Source organism: Lissotriton helveticus, chromosome 2_1 (genome assembly GCF_964261635.1).
Source record: "Lissotriton helveticus chromosome 2_1, aLisHel1.1, whole genome shotgun sequence".
In the NCBI taxonomy this organism is placed as follows: domain Eukaryota; kingdom Metazoa; phylum Chordata; class Amphibia; order Caudata; family Salamandridae; genus Lissotriton; species Lissotriton helveticus.
Genome location: NC_136059.1, coordinates 246,629,868 through 246,648,057, shown reverse-complemented (window position 1 = coordinate 246,648,057; position 18,190 = coordinate 246,629,868). Strand labels below are relative to the sequence as shown.

General features: G+C 47.0%; 1 long non-coding RNA gene across 1 annotated transcript in view; it reads left to right on the top strand.

Annotated features, from left to right (window-relative positions):
• LOC144819298 (uncharacterized) overlaps positions 1-18,190 on the top strand; it is a 478,223-nt gene that overhangs the window by 292,273 nt on the left and 167,760 nt on the right. The gene's annotated exons all lie outside the window — the stretch shown is intronic.

The window sequence follows — 18,190 nt, the reverse complement described above, 5'->3', positions numbered from 1 at the left end:
ATAGTAGGATAAGGTCTTTCTGAAAAAGGATTCGTAGGGGCAGGCGGGATGTTGGAGGTTGTATTTAATAAATGTCTATAGAAATAGCCTAACGGGAGAAGGGTTGTGTTAAATTCCCATGTAGAGGGTGGTGGTGCCTTAGCTAATGTCTTTTCGGCCCACTGGGGGTTTTTAAAAGTGATAGCTACACAATCCCCCTCAAATTTTTTACGTAAGGGGCCTATCCAACCTACTCTTTGCATATGGGAAATTTCCCCTGCACATTCTATTGGGAAGTTAGAATTCAGACTTAACCAATGAAGTACCTTGTTTTTCAAAGATGTTGTTGTTTCACTCTGTTCTTGTTTAAGTGTTGGGACGTTTACCAATACAAGGACGTAGGCTCCGCATTCGGGTGGAAGGGTGATGCGTGCCGGTATCTGTCTAAACTTATATGGTTGTTCGTGTGGTATCTTTGGTTGCTGAGATTTTGCGTTAGGCTGATTGAGTTGTGTGGGTTTTTGTATTGATTTCTGTGATCCTTTCTGAAATGGTTTGCGGGTGCTCACCGATTGTAGGTTAGTTGATTGGGTGTTTATGTTAGTAGTAGGTGATATAGTATTGAGCGTGGAAGGTTTGCTTGCAGCGATTGTACTGTTGCTGTGGGGATTTTGTTTCGGGAGAGTTATTGGCGTCGGTATGGATTTCTTGACTGTGGCTGTCTTAGAATGGGTGGCAATCGTGGGAGCCAAGGGAGCTAAGGTGGTAGTGGGTGGTGTAAGATGACTAGTATTGTTGATTAGTCTTGCCATCTGTTTTTCGATGTTGTTTAGGGTTCGCTCTATTGGTGTTAATTGGGTTTTTATAAGGTCCTTAATTATATCTAGTACTTGTGAGTTAAGCTCAAGATAGTTTGAGTTGGTAGCGCCATGACCCCTATGATCGTCATCAGACGGTACATCTGGAACAGAGGGGTCGTCCGCGTTTACCGATGATGAGTAGCTTGCATTATTCCGGAAATTATTGCGGGACGTCTTTTTGGACCTTGTGCGCCTTGGTATATTTTTTTGCTTAATCTTGTTCTTAACTGCTGGTCTTGTACTATCTTGATTAAGAAAAGGACCCTCCCTTATCTCCTTGTCAATTATTGTTGGTGGAGCTGCTATTAGAAGCAAGGACTGGGTTAAAGATTGTGACCCGGTCGGGGTTAGTAGGGGAGTTTGGGTTATTTGGGTGGGACTAATCGCCAAAGTTGGTGTTTTTTCAAGGTCATCCAGGGTATCTTCACCAAGTGATATATGGGTAACAGATAGGTCAACGCTTGTTGGTATAGTGTGGAGTTCTGCACGGATTTCGCGCAATAATGGGACATTTGTTTCCTGTTGGGTGGGTGTTTTAGCTAGGGCCAAAAGGCCCATTGAAGATCTACGTGCTGCTGCGAGGTCCTGGGAGACGCGTCTCTCTAGGAGCACTATCCCCTGATTGATCGCGTTGTTAGCTTTATTGATGAATTGGTCAATCGGCCCAATTATGGGACCCGCTCCTGAGTTGTAGTCATGTTCACTGATCTGCATCTACGCTTCTCCCCAAGGCATCCTTGACTGCTCAACGAGAGCTACCACTGACAGTAAAGTGCAGAAAGGGTACTTAGCCCAATTGAGTGGGATCCATAGTAGGTAGGGCCACGAAACATCAAGAGTAAAAGGTCTCAGCCACCATGGTTGGGCCCAGTAGCCCCTGCATGCCCTGTGTTCCTCTGAAAGGCGTACCAACACATACTACACTATATGGTAATGTTTTGCACTAGTTTTACATTCCCGGTAATGCCTTGTTCAATCAAGCATTACGTGTGACAGCAATTTCTAGTAACAGTTCCTACTTAACACGGCTGCTTTAATATGCAAGCACTTATTATTATTATTATTGGGGGCAACAGAGCTGTATATGTGCACAGTAGACTTTTGCTTGTTTTGGCAATTATTTTTCGTTTTCATAGCACAGCTGGCTCGCGAGTAAGACTGGCAGCAAGAGAGAGTTAACATCCCTCAAAAGCGTACAGATTCAGTCCCCTTCAACAGACCTGTGGCCATGATGTGGTATTACAATGTTTACAGTCACAATATGATGCATTACAGAATAACATGTCCACGTGACCCAAAAGGTGTCGCAAATTGAATGACCATTTTAAAGGGCCATGTGCTAAAATGTATTGTGGCCCAGAGACTCTTAACCTCACAGACCAAGCCTGCGTTTGAACTCTTATAGAACATTATTCATACAACATTTTGTTCAAAGAAAGTCTGATGGGTCACTAACATTCCTACAGACCTTTGAGGAGCATTTCTTGAACTGTGATAGAACAACGTCAGAAATATTACTTGCTCTTCTGCTTCAAGACACGTATACACTCTTCTAGTTTTCACAATTGCTTTAGGAGCAGGATAGCCAGTGGTGTAGTTAGGAGGTGGGCGGGGGTGGTCCGCCCCAGGTGGCACCGTTTTAGGGGGCGGCAGAAGTGAGCAAGTCGTGTCTGTGGACTACCACCATCCACCTACCCCCGAGAACAAGTTGGCTGCCAGACCCCTACCCCTCCCCCGAACAAGTCGTCGTCCACCGCACAGCCCCCTCCCCACCTACCTTCCCCCCTTCCCCCCCCCCCCCCCATCTTACCTGCACCGGACGGCATACTAAGAGTCCCCCTCGGGTGGCAGTAGGGTCTAGCTACGCCACTGAGGATAACTAAAAGAAGATTACATTTAATGATTCAGGAAATGGTTTTCGAATCGACAAATCTGTTTAAGGAAAGTATTACAAATCAGTATTTGGAAACGGTATGTTAAAGGTGACCCTTCCAAATACTGACTCCTTATGGAATATATTAATGTTTTCCTGCTGAAATCCAGTCGCACAACATTAATATTTTATCACCACCTCAAAGGAAACAGGAAGGGGTCCCTTACCGTTTTGTGAATGATAAAAACAATTTTTAGGAGCAGGCACTTTTTGTTAAATTCCATTTTTCTTAAACGCACCCTGTTTTTCTCTTTATTTGAAAGCATCACAGACATAAAATCACCACCCCTGTGACTGTAGTCAATCATAGTGGGCCAGAATTTGCGACTTAGCTCATTAAGGAAGAAAGAATTTACGTGATGGAAGGAGGAAAGAACGAAAGCTACAGAAAGAAGATTGAATAGATAGAGGAACAGTAAAAAAAAAAAAAAAGAGCGGGAAGCAGAATAAATCACCAGAACAAAGTGAAAGTAATGAGAAGGAGTCTGAAGGGTTCCTGAATGTGCGGGAGTAAATAGGCTAAAGGAGAAACTGATGAGTGAATGATAGAATGAATGGAAGAGGAGGATGTCAGGGTCTGGAGCTGTAGACCTGCTGGAAGCCCCTGACGTCCCTGAATACCTACAGCGGTGAGCGAAAACGGACTGGGTATTTATGGTAGGAATGTGAAGAGACAAAGCACACCAACACATAGGGCAACGTAAAAGGGGAACTAACTGAATGTGTGTGCTTGAATGCCTGTGTGTCTAGTGGCACAATACATAGAGAAACCAGTGCTGGACAGTAAGTGTGCTGTGAGTGTAAGTGTGCCTGCATTGGTAAATTGCTTGGAGGGCCAAGGGTTCCATTGTGGGAAGCTCAAGTCTGCCCGGTGAAAACACGAGGAGTGCAGGAACCCCCCAGATAGACTTGTGGATTGGTGCATTCCTGTGAGCTGGGTGGGACATGATAGAGGAAGGGACCCTCCCTTTACACTACAAAAGGTTGCTGAGGGAATCGAAAAGGAGGAAAGCAACAAATGAGGAACATGTACATGTGCAAACTGGTATGGAAGCAAAAGCCAATGCAATAAATGACACATTGCCTTGTCATGAGATGGAAACGAATACTAAAGGAAAGCTGAAAGTGTGAGAACAGCTTGAAGGAAAAAGAAATAATAAGGGCAAACCTGAGACTGATGACAAAAAAAAAAAAATCAATAGAGAAGGTGAGAGCCAAGTTATGAACGAAAATGTAAAGAAATAATAAAAGCCATTATAAAGAAGATAAATGGATGAGGTAAAAAGCGCCATGTAAAGGAAGAGAAATGGATAAGCAAATGAGTGAACGTCAAAGGAAAGGAAGGAGAATGGGTAAGAGAACAAGTGTGTGCCAGAAGAAGGGAGTGTGCCACGGAAGAGGGGTGTGTGTGCCGGAAGAAGGGAGTGTGCACCGGAAGAGGGGAGTGTGTGCCGGAAGAAGGGAGTGTGCATCGGAAGCATGTGGGCTGCCCGTGGTCCACGAAGGGCACCCTTCTAAGAGGGCGTCCACCGAACTCAGCGCTCTACTCAAGAAACCAACAGCGGACCCCACCGACCTCAAGAATTACCGCCCCATCTCGCTCCTCCCGTTTCCAGCCAAAGTCATCGAGAAGACCGTCAACAAGCAGATGGCCGCCTTCCTCGAGACGAACGGATCCCTCGACCCCTCACAGTCCGGCTTCCGAGCCAATCACAGCACCGAGACCGCCCTCATCGCCGCCACCGATGACATCCGAACCCTGATGGACAATGGAGAAACAGCGGCCCTCATCCTCCTAGACCTCTCCGCGGCTTTCGACACGGTCTGCCACCGCACCCTAGTGCAGCGTCTCAACAACGCCGGAATCCAGGGGAAGGCACTGGAATGGATCATCTCCTTCCTCGACGGAAGAACACAGAGAGTCCGCCTACCACCGTACAAGTCAGAGGCCTCCGAAGTCATCTGCGGCGTCCCCCAAGGATCATCTCTGAGCCCCACCCTCTTCAACGTCTACATGAGCCCCCTCGCGGCCATCGTACGCAAACACAACCTCAGCATAATCTCCTACGCCGACGATACCCAGCTGATCCTCTCCCTGACGAACGACCCCGCCGCCGCCAGAGCCAACCTGCACGAAGGGATGAAAGAGGTAGCCGAGTGGATGACGACCAGCCGCCTGAAACTGAACTCAGACAAGACGGAGGTCCTCATCCTGGGCTCCTCACCCTCCGCCTGGGACGACTCCTGGTGGCCCCCCGCCCTGGGCACCGCACCCAAACCGACAGACCATGCACGCAACCTGGGCTTCATCCTGGACTCCTCCCTCTCCATGACCAGGCAAGTCAACAACGTCTCCTCGGCGTGCTTCAACATCCTACGCATGCTACGGAAGATCTTCTGGTGGATCCCCACCGAGACCAGGAAGACCGTCACCCAGGCCCTCGTCACCAGCCGACTGGACTACGGCAACGCCCTCTACGCCGGGACCACCGCCAAGCTCCAGAAGAGACTCCAGCGGATCCAGAACGCCTCAGCCAGACTCATCCTCGACATCCCACGAACCAGCCACATCTCCGGACATCTGAGAGACCTTCACTGGCTCCCCGTCAACAAAAGAATCACCTTCCGCCTCCTCACCCACGCACACAAAGCCCTACACGACCAAGGCCCGAGCTACCTCAACAGCCGAGTCAACTTCTACGCTCCCAAACGCCACCTCCGATCAGCCAACCACGCCCTCGCCGCCGTCCCCCGCATCCGAAGAGCGACTACAGGAGGAAGGTCCTTCTCCTACCTGGCCGCCAAGACCTGGAACTCCCTCCCGACCGACCTGCGCCTGACCCAAGACCACCTCTCCTTCAGGAAGAAGCTGAAGACCTGGCTGTTCGAGCAGTAGCGGCACCCCCCCACCCCCCCCCCAGCGCCTTGAGACCCTACGGGTAGGTAGCGCGCTCTATAAGTGTCAATGATTGATTGATTGATTGATTGATTATTTATTTATTTATTTATTTATTTCAAAGGTTTTATATAGCGCTACTGGGCCCGGGGGTATCAGAGCGCTTTACAAGATAGGTAAACAATTACAATAAAGTAAAACAAGAACAATGTGCATTAAAGCATGAGTTACATAAAATAGGGTGATAGAATGTGCTGGGTGTTTAGGGGCGATGGAGATCAATAGGAGGAGGGGGTGTTGAATGTTCAGAGGGAGAAGGGAGTAAAGAAAAGGGGAGAGGCAGAATGAGAGGCGGGGAAGGGGTTGAGGAAGAGGCGAGAATCAGGGAGCAAGAATGGTAGAGAGTCAGACATCAGCTGATAAAATTAATTACGGAGTCTAAGTGCCACATGGGGGCACACAAGGCAGGCTAGTGTGTTGGACCCCCCATGAGGGGTCCGCGTGCAGCATCACTTCCAGCAGGGGGTGGGCGGGAATGAGGTCTAAGGTCCTCTCCAAACCCACCTGGCGGCCTCTTTGCCGCTGCCCTCGACGCGTGAGTAAAGGGGTGGACTGATGGTCCACCGGTGGAAGGGGGTAGCCCCTCCCCCCAAATTGGTAAGGACCGATTGGCGACAGCCACGGTGTAATTTGGCTCATCAGGCGGGCAGGCGGCGGAGGAGTTGCCTGCCCTTGGATCGCCCGTAAGATAACCTACCATGTTGGCATATTTGTTATGCAAATAAACCTGAAGCAATTTTCTCCACAAACAAGGTGTCATGTGGTTTATTACCAAATAATATTGCTATATGCGGGATGGGGAGTGTTGCTGATATTGACACTAGGGAGTATCACCGGAAGAGGGGAGTGTGTACCGGAAGAAGGGAGAGCCATGAGATAGAAGAAGAAAGGACGAAAGAAAGAATACTGTGAGAAGGAACATAAGTGCCTGAGTGAAAGAAATCAGCAGACAGGGACATAAGGGTCGGATAGCAATAATGAAACAAAATAAAACTTCCAGTCAATGAGAATCTACACGACACATGAAAAACAGTGACATTCAGGGAGTTATACAATTACAAGGGTATTACTGGGCTAATGAAACCTTCAGACATATTTCTTGAAGCATAGAAATAAAAGGAAGCCAGGCAGGGAACACGAAACTACTTTGCATAATTAGGAGCTTCCTTATTCATATTTCCTCTTAGACTGTGACATTTTAATGGTTCCGAATCAGCAGGTGCAATATAGTTTTTCAAAGGGAAAGATTTATGCAGCACAAATGAACCACAGCGGGGAAACGCATGCAAACCAACCAGAGCAGGTGAAAGCCGTATACAAAAGCAAAGGTAAACAAATGCAAACCAATGTAACACAACGACAATGAAGAATTAGAGCAAGGGTGCCTTGCCTCCCACCTACCTGCTGCTGAGGACAAACTTCCGCTTATTGTGCTTATATACATTACTCTAAACACCTTTCCAGCTTATTAAAGATTCATGCTTGGCGTAGAGAATTGGTTGTGTAGCCCAAGGTACCCTTGAACTATATATCTGCCACAATCACCCACAGTGCAGGTCTGCCTCTAGCACCAAATCAAGGTGGGTCCTTCCCTGGGATGGGTGAGTCATAGTAAAAGTGCAAGGAGTCATATGTCTGCGACACTCCTCCCACAGTGCAGGTCTGCATTGAGGCAAAAAATCAAGGTGTGCCATTCCCTGGGATGGGTCAGTCCAGCAGTAAAAGTGCAAGGAGTGATGTGTCTACCACAGTCCTCCCATATTGCAGGTCTGCCTCTTGCACCAAATCAAGGTGGGTCATTCCCTGGGATGGGTCAGTCCTGCAGTACAGAGTGCAAGGAGTGTGTGCTGCCCCATCGCTGTCACCCTCACGACTGAAGATGGGTATCACCTCTGAAGAGGAAGTGGAAACCCATTAGATCAACAGACATTAGTTACTGACCCATTTTCAGTTCCAATACCAATTACTTTAGGTGCATGCATACTTGCTGAACTTTATCAATATCCATATTTAACATTAGGGAGCTCCTTCCTGGGGGCTTTAAGCCCTGTTTTGGTCCCTGGAAACCAAATCATAACAACTAAGGTACACATGTGGAAAAATCATTCACACTTCTGATCCTCATCAGACCGCAGCTACCTCTCACAAGGATCAGAGTGCCTAGTAGGGTATGTCTCACCACTGTGCAGTGGGCTGGGCTTGCAGGGTCAACAGGCACGTGGGCACACACCCTCCAATGGATTACTACCTGTGTACTTGTGCAGCATGCACACTCGCCGGCATACACTCAACCTCAAGAGGGAGCCCTTACATCTGCTTGACCAGTGCTTCTGTTTGCAGTCTGTTTCAGGTGATCTGTCCTGTCCCAAACTCGGATTCACATGAGACAGTTCCAAATAAATGATAGTGTGAGAGAAGATCAGCGAAATACTGTGGCTCTCCCCAGTTTATCAATTCTCAATCTTTCGCTTCCTCATAACTAATATATCCAGCAATTAACAAACTCTCAACTGTATCTACAACTTCCATATTCAATGCATCTTTTACCCAGCCCCATGCAGTCGTGGACTTCAGGTAGGATGATAGCTCAGTGAGCTGAATGTTTACTGCTGTGGCGGAGGAGTGTCGCCCTCCCCCGCCAAAAAAATAAAAAGATAATAAACACAGATTTATTATCGTTTTATTTTTCTTCGTAGCGTCGGGCCATGGGGATGACAGGCAGAGGGGGGAGTGATAGGTGCAGGTCTCAGGATGGCCAAACCGCCATGTGCACTTAAGCTGTCTCCAACCCAAGCTGCGTTGCCGGGTTGGAGAAAGCAGGCACAGGCTCCCAGTCTGCCAATCCTAACATTGATTTCATCATCAGAGCAGCTCAATATTGCCCGCTGGGTATTCTGCGAGCCTGTAACTGCAGTGTACGGAGCCAGAGAGGACAGTCAAACGGGCAGGTATAAGTTCTTTATATTTTTTTGTTTGGGTGTGCGTTGTCCCCAGCACCACCCATGTCCCTTCATCCTCCCCTTAGTCCCCCTCCTCCAGCCTCTACTGCATCTGACAAATGCAGTGTTATGGAGGTCATGAGTTTGAATTCCAACTAGGCAGATTCAGGCTTCCATGGTAGGTGTGTTTAGTATCATAAGGAATAAAGTAAAATCTGTTATTTACTAATGCTTAGATATGACAGAAGTGTGACAGTTTCAGCTATGTTATATACATTATTAAGAAATCTATTAGATTTCATACATCAAATTTAAACAAATATTTTTTTGATTCCTTATGGAAATATTCTCAATGCATTGCAAAATTAGTTTATTGCTGCATCAAGACACCACGTCATTCAATAGAGCACGCCTTTTGTTAAAATTGTTTAAAAAAACACTAAGAGGAAAGTCATTATCAATTCAACTCAACATTTTAAAATGAAAAAAAGAAACTGACTTCGGTGTTTTACTTCTTTCTTCTGCAAGTCTCTAAGAACAACTTTTCCAAAGACCTCCTTTGCAGGCTCCCCACCGCTCTCTAAATGGTGGCCAACGTTTTAATGAAAGATGAGATAGAATATTTGAAACTGATTGTAATCTATGTTATTGCCATTTCGTTTAAAATCCAACAGTCATATTTTTGGCCATTTCTCAGATAAAACGTGTTGTTTTTAGAGGTACTCATTCATGAAGTAATGTAATCTAACCACCAACCCCTAATTTTAACCCGTAACTGCCACGTACCCTGACTCTAAACCACACCATAAATCCAGACACTAACCCATCACTCAACTCAGCCCAAGCCTAACCTTAACCCACACTACCTACGCTTAGATTAACCCATTATTGCACTCAACTCTAACCCCCACCATATACCATAGACTTAATTTACCCTTAAATTAATCCAACACTTAACCATAATCCACACCACTTACCCCTAGACTAAACCATCTTTTACCCAACCCTACCTCACACCACCTACCACGAGACTAACCCACACCAATTACCCCTAGACAAACCATCCCTTTTCCAGCCGTCGCCCACACTACCTACACTCTAGACTAACCCATCACTTAACCAAACCCTATGCCGCATAATTTACCCCTAAACGAACCCATCACTTAACTCAATCCTTACCACACCACCTATCCCCCTGCAGTAACTCAAAACTTAGCCCAATCCTCATCCACCGAACCTAACCCTAGACTAACCCATCACTCAACCCAGCCTTAACGCACATTACCTATATCCCGAGACTAACCCATCACTTAACTAAACAAAACACCACCACCCTTACTGTAGCCCTAAAGAAATAACCCTATAGGGTTTGTGCTGCAGGAAGTTGGGCATACTTGTCCCTAAGACAAAATAAACATGAAACCTTGTTGTCCTAGGCCCCAAGTAATATGTTCCAGAAGTCGGACTATCAGAATTCCACACCCCTGACTCTATATAATAACCGATTGATATAAATAATTCTGACATGCACCACACCCACTTTCTGAGTATACTGCCCTCTATACTTCGATTTAACAGGTGTTTGCTGCACTATCAATGGGTCTGTAAAAGGAGATGTGAAGCAAATTTCCTGTTTCTGACTCGCAGCAGCTTCTAAAATAGCCTGTTAAAGAGACAGGGGTCCTTTAAGTGTTTAAAATGACTGCAAATCACAAATTATTTTGGCGTTTGTGTCATGAAGGTTGTGTTTTGGGTGATGTGAATGTATTGTTGTTACTCTAGTCTTGAAGAAAGAGGTTGGCTTTTATTTGCTCTAGTCTTGTTACTCTTAACTTTTTTAAAGATGAGGTCTCTTATAAAGAGCACCTTAACTACCACTTGGATGTCTTTGTGTGCCATTTAAAAAAATATATATTACAGCAAAACTGGAAAACATTGAGTAAACTAACTAGTAAAACATTAATATTGAAAATCTAAATAAAGGATTGAAGAGAACTCATTACATCTGGTATTTATGGAAGAAATGTGTATTTAAATTTCACCTGAAAGTGTCAAGCATGGGTAAAAATTCTGATGTTACAGGCTAAAAAGTTCCAAGTCACGATGGAGAGATTTTAGAGTTTAACCTTCTGACCAATTCTTTTAACCACAGATTCCCCACCTTCAGAATATCCAAGTCATCAGACTGGATCCAAAAAGTTCTCCCAGCATTGACTCCAGCAGGTGGTACAGTGGCAATCTTGCACGCCCCAGAAGTAAGGGGACAGAGTCGCATATAGTGTGCTAATGTCAGTTCTTCTCTTTCAATACCATTCAACGTAGATCTGCTCTGTTTTCTGATGACTCTCAAAATAATTTAAAGTCAATGGATGATGTTTCAGCTGAAAATGAACTACAGAGTGAGAACGGGAGGTGGTGAGAGGACACGTGGGCAGTTTTGAACCTATGACAGCAGAGGTGGGGCGTATTACAACTATTTGAAACTGGGACGAGCTGCATACACATTAGTAGCGATTAGGAGGATGTCAAGGAGGTTAAATGCTGCGATGCTAAAATCAGGTATGCAAGGGGTTGGACTAGGTGGTGAACTGACGATAGAGTGGATAGGGGACATGGTTTGTTCTAATTACTGGATAAGTTTGAGCACGAGAATGTTTGGGGTTTTATTATTTGGTTCAGATTAGGGAAGAGATTCACGACGTGGGTGGAGACAGGGTTCTAACGGACACATGAGTGATATAGAATGTTTAACATAATGGGCACAACGAAGTGGGGTGATTATGTGACACTTGATCAGGGATGCAAATGAAATGTAATGTGTATATTTTTATAAACATTTACAGATACTCCTGAAGAAGGTTGTTAAAACCGAAATGCATTGAGTTTGAAGAGCATGTTTTAAAGTGGAAACGAATTCAGCATAATGTTCAAGTATAGGCCTGGATGGGCAATACATTGAATTACTAACAACCAAACAACTGTGATAATATTCCTGCTTTTGACGAGATTACAAAGGATGGATTACCGATGAGAAAAGTTAAAAATTTGAATAAACATGGATTAAAAATGGAACAGTTTGGATTAAATTGCATCACTGTTTGGATACAATATGTGCACACGGCTGTGCAACCCGTAGACCTGCGGACCAAGCAGGTCTCCCTGTTGTTAGGATTCTAATGATGCCATGAGTTCAGAAAGCAAATGTCTCACAGACCTGAACAACCTGTGCCTTAGGTGCATGGGCTCCAGGAACTTCCCGAAGTCATCTGAAAAGTGTAACATCATGCACCTGAAAGTTAGCAGGGAGTGGGAAGCATGGCTGTATATCAGGATCTCCTTTGGACTTCGCCCCCGCCCATATCCTTAGGGAAATTTATCTAAATTGTCCTACCCCGCCCCTCACCCTCCTTAATGATTCACTCATATACGGCACCGTTCCTAGCTTACATAAATCAGCGGTTGTCGTTCCAATCTTAAAAAAATCTGGCGTCGATTCATCCTCCCCCTCCAATTATCGTCCTATTTCCCTTCTGCCCTACCTAGCTAAAGTCCTTGAGACTCACGTCACGACTACCCTGAGTGCCCACGTTGAGACAAACCACTGCCTCTCCTCCTGTCAAGCCGGGTTTAGGCCCCTGCACTCTACGGAGAAGGTAGTAATCTCGGTAATGGACAGGCTACGGGAGGGTATTGATACCAACGTACCACAAGCCCTGATACTTTTAGATCTGTCCGCCGCTTTTGACACGGTGGACCACTCCATCCTCCTCAGCCGTGTCAGGGCGGCGGGCATAGAGGGCTTGGCCCTCTCGTGGCTTGAGTCCTTCCTAACTGGGAAAACTCAAGCGGTCCATCTGGCCGGCTTCGCCGCGGCCTCCCGCAAGGTGGAGTGCGGGGTTCCTCAGGGATCGTCACTTTCCCCCCTTTTATTTAATTTATACATCTACCCCCTCATTTTTATGTTACAGCAGCTGGAGGTCACGGTGTTTAACTATGCCGATGACCTCCAGCTAATCTTCAATCTTTCCCCTTCCCCTTCATCTGCCCAGAATGTCCAGTCAGTTATGACGTTCATCCGGGACTGGATGAGCTGCAACCACCTCAAACTCAATCCAGACAAGACCGAGTTGGTCTTGACCGGAGGTGGTTGCAGTCCGTGGTCCCCTTCCTTTTGGCCCCCCTCTTTTGGTGCCCCTCCACTCCCTGTCTCTAAAGTTAAAACCCTTGGGATTTTCTTAGATTCACAACTTTCTATCCATTCACATATTGGTTCAGTCGTTTCTTCTTGTTTCTTTTCCCTAAGAATAATTAGGAAAGTCTCTCGTTTTTTTTCCCTCCCTGCCCTAAAAATTATTGTCATGGCCATGGTACTGTCTCGTATTGATTATGGTAATGCAATCTACAATGGGGCCCCAGCCTACGCGATCCGCCGTCTGCAGCTGGTGCAGAATCAGGCTGCTCGCCTGATTCATGGCCTCCCTAAATATCATAGGGCCAGTCCATTACTTAAAGCTCTACACTGGCTGCCGGTGCGAGAGCGTGCCCTTTTTAAACTTGGCTGCCTCACGTTTCAGGCTAGGTCAGGCACTGCCCCTAAATTTATATGTTCCGCCATTGTGTCTTACCTCCCAGGCAGAGAGCTACGCTCCTCGCACATGGCCCTCTTAGTCATCCCCCGCTTTAAAAAACAGAGGGCGGGTGGAGCGAGGTTCGCTGTCTTGGCCCCAGCATTCTGGAATTCTCTCCCTGTTGCCCTCCGTACAACACCCTCTTATGCTCAGTTTCGGAGGGAACTCAAAACCCTCTTATTTGCGCAAGCTTACTCTGTCTAAATCCCCTCCAACTGCTACCGTCTACTGCAACTCAAATAGCGCCATGAAACCGCTGGGTGAAAGTGCGCTGTACAAATGTTTTTAAATTCAAATTCAAATTCAAATGGCTGTATATCACTGAAGAGAAGAGGTGGTGTTTGAAGCTGTGGGCCCACTCCAAGTCATGGAACCACTCCTGATCATGAGGCCGGGCCAGAGCAAAAGTCCCATTCTCATTCAAAGTCTTCAGGTAATTCGAAAACATACCACAAACACAAGAATGCCAAGCTGGGATCAATTCCATTCCACCACAATGTCTCAGATGAGAGATTGGGAGGGTGACACTCAGGGTCCTGCGCCTCCAGTGTCTTCTGACACTGATCCAGTCCCTCAGCTAATCCTAGCATGCCCTGAATTTATTTCCCAGGCCATTCTCAGCCCTGCAGTAGATGGAGGCTCCTCTTAGACCTCTCAGCTGCTTTTGACACGGTTGACCATGACACTCTAAAACAAAGACTCTATGAAGCCGGCATAGAGTGAACTGCTCTGGACTGAATCACGTCCTACCTTCAAAACAGAACTAATGTCATCCATACGCCACCTTTCTCGTCCAAACCGTACTCCACAAAAGCCGGGGTCCCTCAAGGTTCTATCAACTCACCCATGCTTTTCAACATCTACATGAAGTCATTACCTGTACTGATCAATACATTTCACCTCACGTGCTATAAATATGCAGATGACACGCAAATACTCCTTCAACTGGAATGCCCCAAAGAGATTGGAAAATCACCAATTTTCAGCTGTCTCATAGCCATGGATCAATGGATGACTTGGAGCCATCTCAAATTGAATGCTTCAAAAACTGAAATACTCACGTGTGGCGATTGGAAACATTACAACCTGCTTGCCGCATGGCCTAATGAACTGGGATCACTGCCTAAAGTATCGAAGGAAGTAAGAAACCTCGGAATGACCATGGACTCCAAGCTGTCGATGAATGCTCAGGTGGATAAACTAGCAAGATCAAGCTTTGTCACTATATAAACGCTGCGACGAATTTTCCCTCATTTGAGATTTCCACACAAGGTCCAAGCTACCATCTATCCTTGTTCTGTCCAAACTCGATTACGCCAATAGCCTCTGCCACGGATCACCTTTAACGAGCATGAAAAGACTACAACGGATTCAGAACTCGGCTGCCAGGCAACTCTTGCATATCAAACCGCGCGACCACATCTCCCCTGCCTTGAAAGCCCTGCATTGGTTACTGGTTGCCAGAAGAATAGCGTGGGTCAACAAGCGTTATATAAATACAAACCTTTTTCCTCCTCTATTCTTCTGCTATCATTCCAAATCCAAATAATTGACTAACCTATCCAACACTTAAAATGTACTTGCATGTTTCACGCCGTCTGGTAGGAGCTCGCTGTTAGAGCTCCAAGCACTCGGGATTCAAAAAAGCGAATAATCCTGGTTAGTGGCAGTCAAGAAACGGTAAAAAAAGACGGTACGGAACTTACGAGTAACAGGATTACTGGATTACTGGACTACGAGCAACAGGATTACATACAAGAGCAAGCGGATTAATGCACCACAGCATCGCCTTCCTGACATAGACTTGACAAAGACCAAAGAGTGAGCGAGTAGCCGATCGCTGAGTCTACACAGCCGCCGAGTCTCTGTGGCGACCAAGGATCGGCAATCGAGGCTGGTGACAGTGCCTATGTTCACATGACCCGGATCATCGACGGGCAGGAGTGCAGGATACCTAGGGACGAGGTCGAACCAGTCCTGGCGGCCCCCAAGACGAGACGGCAGGCTGCGGACGATGCCGATGAGGTGAGCGGGAGTAGTGGGAAGTGGCAAGTCAGGCGGCGATGCAGGATATCGTCCAGGCGGCATAAGTTGGGCCCCCGCCTTCCTGGGAGGAGTGTGGCAATCAGTCCTGGGTGTGGCAGGAACTGGACCCTTACGATCCACGGCAGGAGCTGGCATAGGCATTGGGAGCCAGGCGGCGCGGTGCACCGCGGCGCGCGTCCTAGTGCCGGCAGAAGGAAGCCGATATTGAGCCCCGCTCCCAGAGAGCAAGACAAAACAACGAGGATAACACATAATTACATGAAGCGGGGAACACTCAACTTAATGACATAGCGACCTTGTTTTCACTGATGCCCAACTGAACCCATAATCACCAAAGACGGGCCCCGTTGTCAGTATGCAGCTCGAGGGGGCTGGGAACATTGGGACTGCGGTGACACCTCTGTTGCCTTAAATTAATTTTTCCCATCCAGTCTGGGATTACTATAAGCTCACTTAGACTTTAATTTGTTCGGACTCGCCTTCCCTTTGACTATTTTTCAAAATGGCCGCACATAGAAGCAACAAGTATGTAGGGTCCACCCTCGGCCACTGGACACTCTTGTCCAGAGTCTAACTACCCTGTCATCACAACGGAAAGAGGACTATCGACTCACATGGAGAAAGGGAAAAAGAAACAGCATCTCTCCAGGCCAACCACAGTCCATAGAGATAGACATAGGACTGCACAGAGGTAGACATAGGACTGACTCGCGATCTAGGAGACCCTTCCACAAAAGAGGCAGCCATCTTAGAATGACTCTTCTACAAAGACACAACACATCTCCAATGATCGCCCTACCTACACATCGCAGGCTAGAATCTTTTGGTAAAGTTCTCTCAACATAATCTACCTCTAGCATATCCCCATCCTACATCATACCTAATGCCCTTGCTATATTAATTAGGGTTCGAGACCCACCCCCCCAACCAGACCAGAACCTATTCACCACCTCAGCCATTGTTTCCTCTTTCTATAGTCACCCCCCCAGCCCATCACAAGGGATAGCTTGCACCAGACTAGGAGCACCACACACACTTTAGCCTCAGAGCGTTCCCTAAACCCACGCATAACATGGAGCTCACGGGCACACATACCTACACCATCATCTACCCCCCACCTATCAAGAAACTCAGCCAAACGCTTTAAGCATACGTTTATAAAACTTCACCCCGAAATACCCTTCACAGACACCTACTTCTCTATACAAAATGGACACACAACCTCCGACATCATTTTCCATACGAAGCGAAGGGCGCAATGGAGGAAAGCATTTCTAACCCTATTTGCGACCTCCTCCACTAGGAAAATCGCACATGGTCTAGTTATCTACATCTCCCCCTCCCAGCTCTTCCAAGCAACTGCAACCATCACCATTTACAATAACGGAACCGTCCTCATGCAATCCACCGACCGTAGCTTAAACCGCCTGGATAACATATTTCCTATTATTAAAGCGCAAGCATCGAAAGCCCAAATTGGCACCCAGGCTACCTGCACAACCTCGACACACTTAACCCCATCGTCTACCCCCATTGACAGCAACGCCCCTGCACTATCACTATCCCAACCATCATCCACCCCTGCAGATAGCCATGCCCTACCACGGACCCAACCACCATCCCACCCTTATGCTACGTCCAATCAGAACACACAACCCATCACTCCACCACATACTCCCCACATCCAGGTACCTTTATCACATCGGCCTTTAGGCACCTTGGAGAAACAGGCCTTCAACCACTCCGCCTAACCTACACACGATACTCCCTCTCAGCACAACGGCGGCAGCATACACCCCCTAACCGATATCGATTCCCCCTTACTCAGGAGCACAGCAGCTGCCCATGACAACATCCTCCCCCACATAACCCACAGTCCCGCTACGCTATCCCCGCTACGTACCTACACCAATGGTTCCAATGGTTCCATCATCCCCCAGCACAGCCCACCTCATCCAGTTCAGTTTTCAAAATGTCGTAAGTCTCTTCACTTCCATAATGAAGACACACCACCCCTGGAGCATTCTAGGGACTCTGACTCAGTCACATTCCACCCACCCTCATCCCACCTGCCTACTTCTGCAGTCCAACCGTCCACATACACAACTCCTTCTGCTACATACACCCCCCAATTCATCTTACCTCCCTCTGCTCATTCCACAAGCCAGCCATCCATTTCCACGAATCACCCATCTATCCCCGCAACACCCCCCTCCACCCCACTCATAACGGCACCAGACCTCAAGCTGGACCATGTCACAATGCACCCATCTATTGCTTCATCACAGCCGACAGCCTTTCTCATACCCACACCAGACCCCAGACTTGATCAGATCATGATCTCACTACATCATATCAAGGATGAAATCCTTGCAATCAAGGAGCTGGTATTGAAACAACCATGGTTCACTAGAACCATAAGGCAGCCTATAGCAAGGGAACTCCGGAAGCACCCAACAGCCACCTCAAAACCTATGTTACCCAGTTGGAAATCTATTCCCTCTCGTAATAAATCAACCCGCCCAAACCGAAGCTCCAATCCTCTCTCAGAGCACGATCTGCGTGCTTTACTTCACTCATATGAACCCACCCTCCTGAACCCTATCCTGCCCTCTCCCATGACTATCCCAATTATCCTTCCCAAAACACAAAGGGCTAGTAAACATAACTCCAGAGGAGTTATGGACAACAATCTAAAAAGAGTCCCCATCATCCATGAACCCACGTCCTCCCGTATTGCGCCCCATCTCAAATGCATCATCTTAAACTGCAGATCGGCCGTTAGACATGCAGCTGACATAGCTGACCTCATTCTCACGCAAGAACTAGACTTGATAATGTTAACCGAA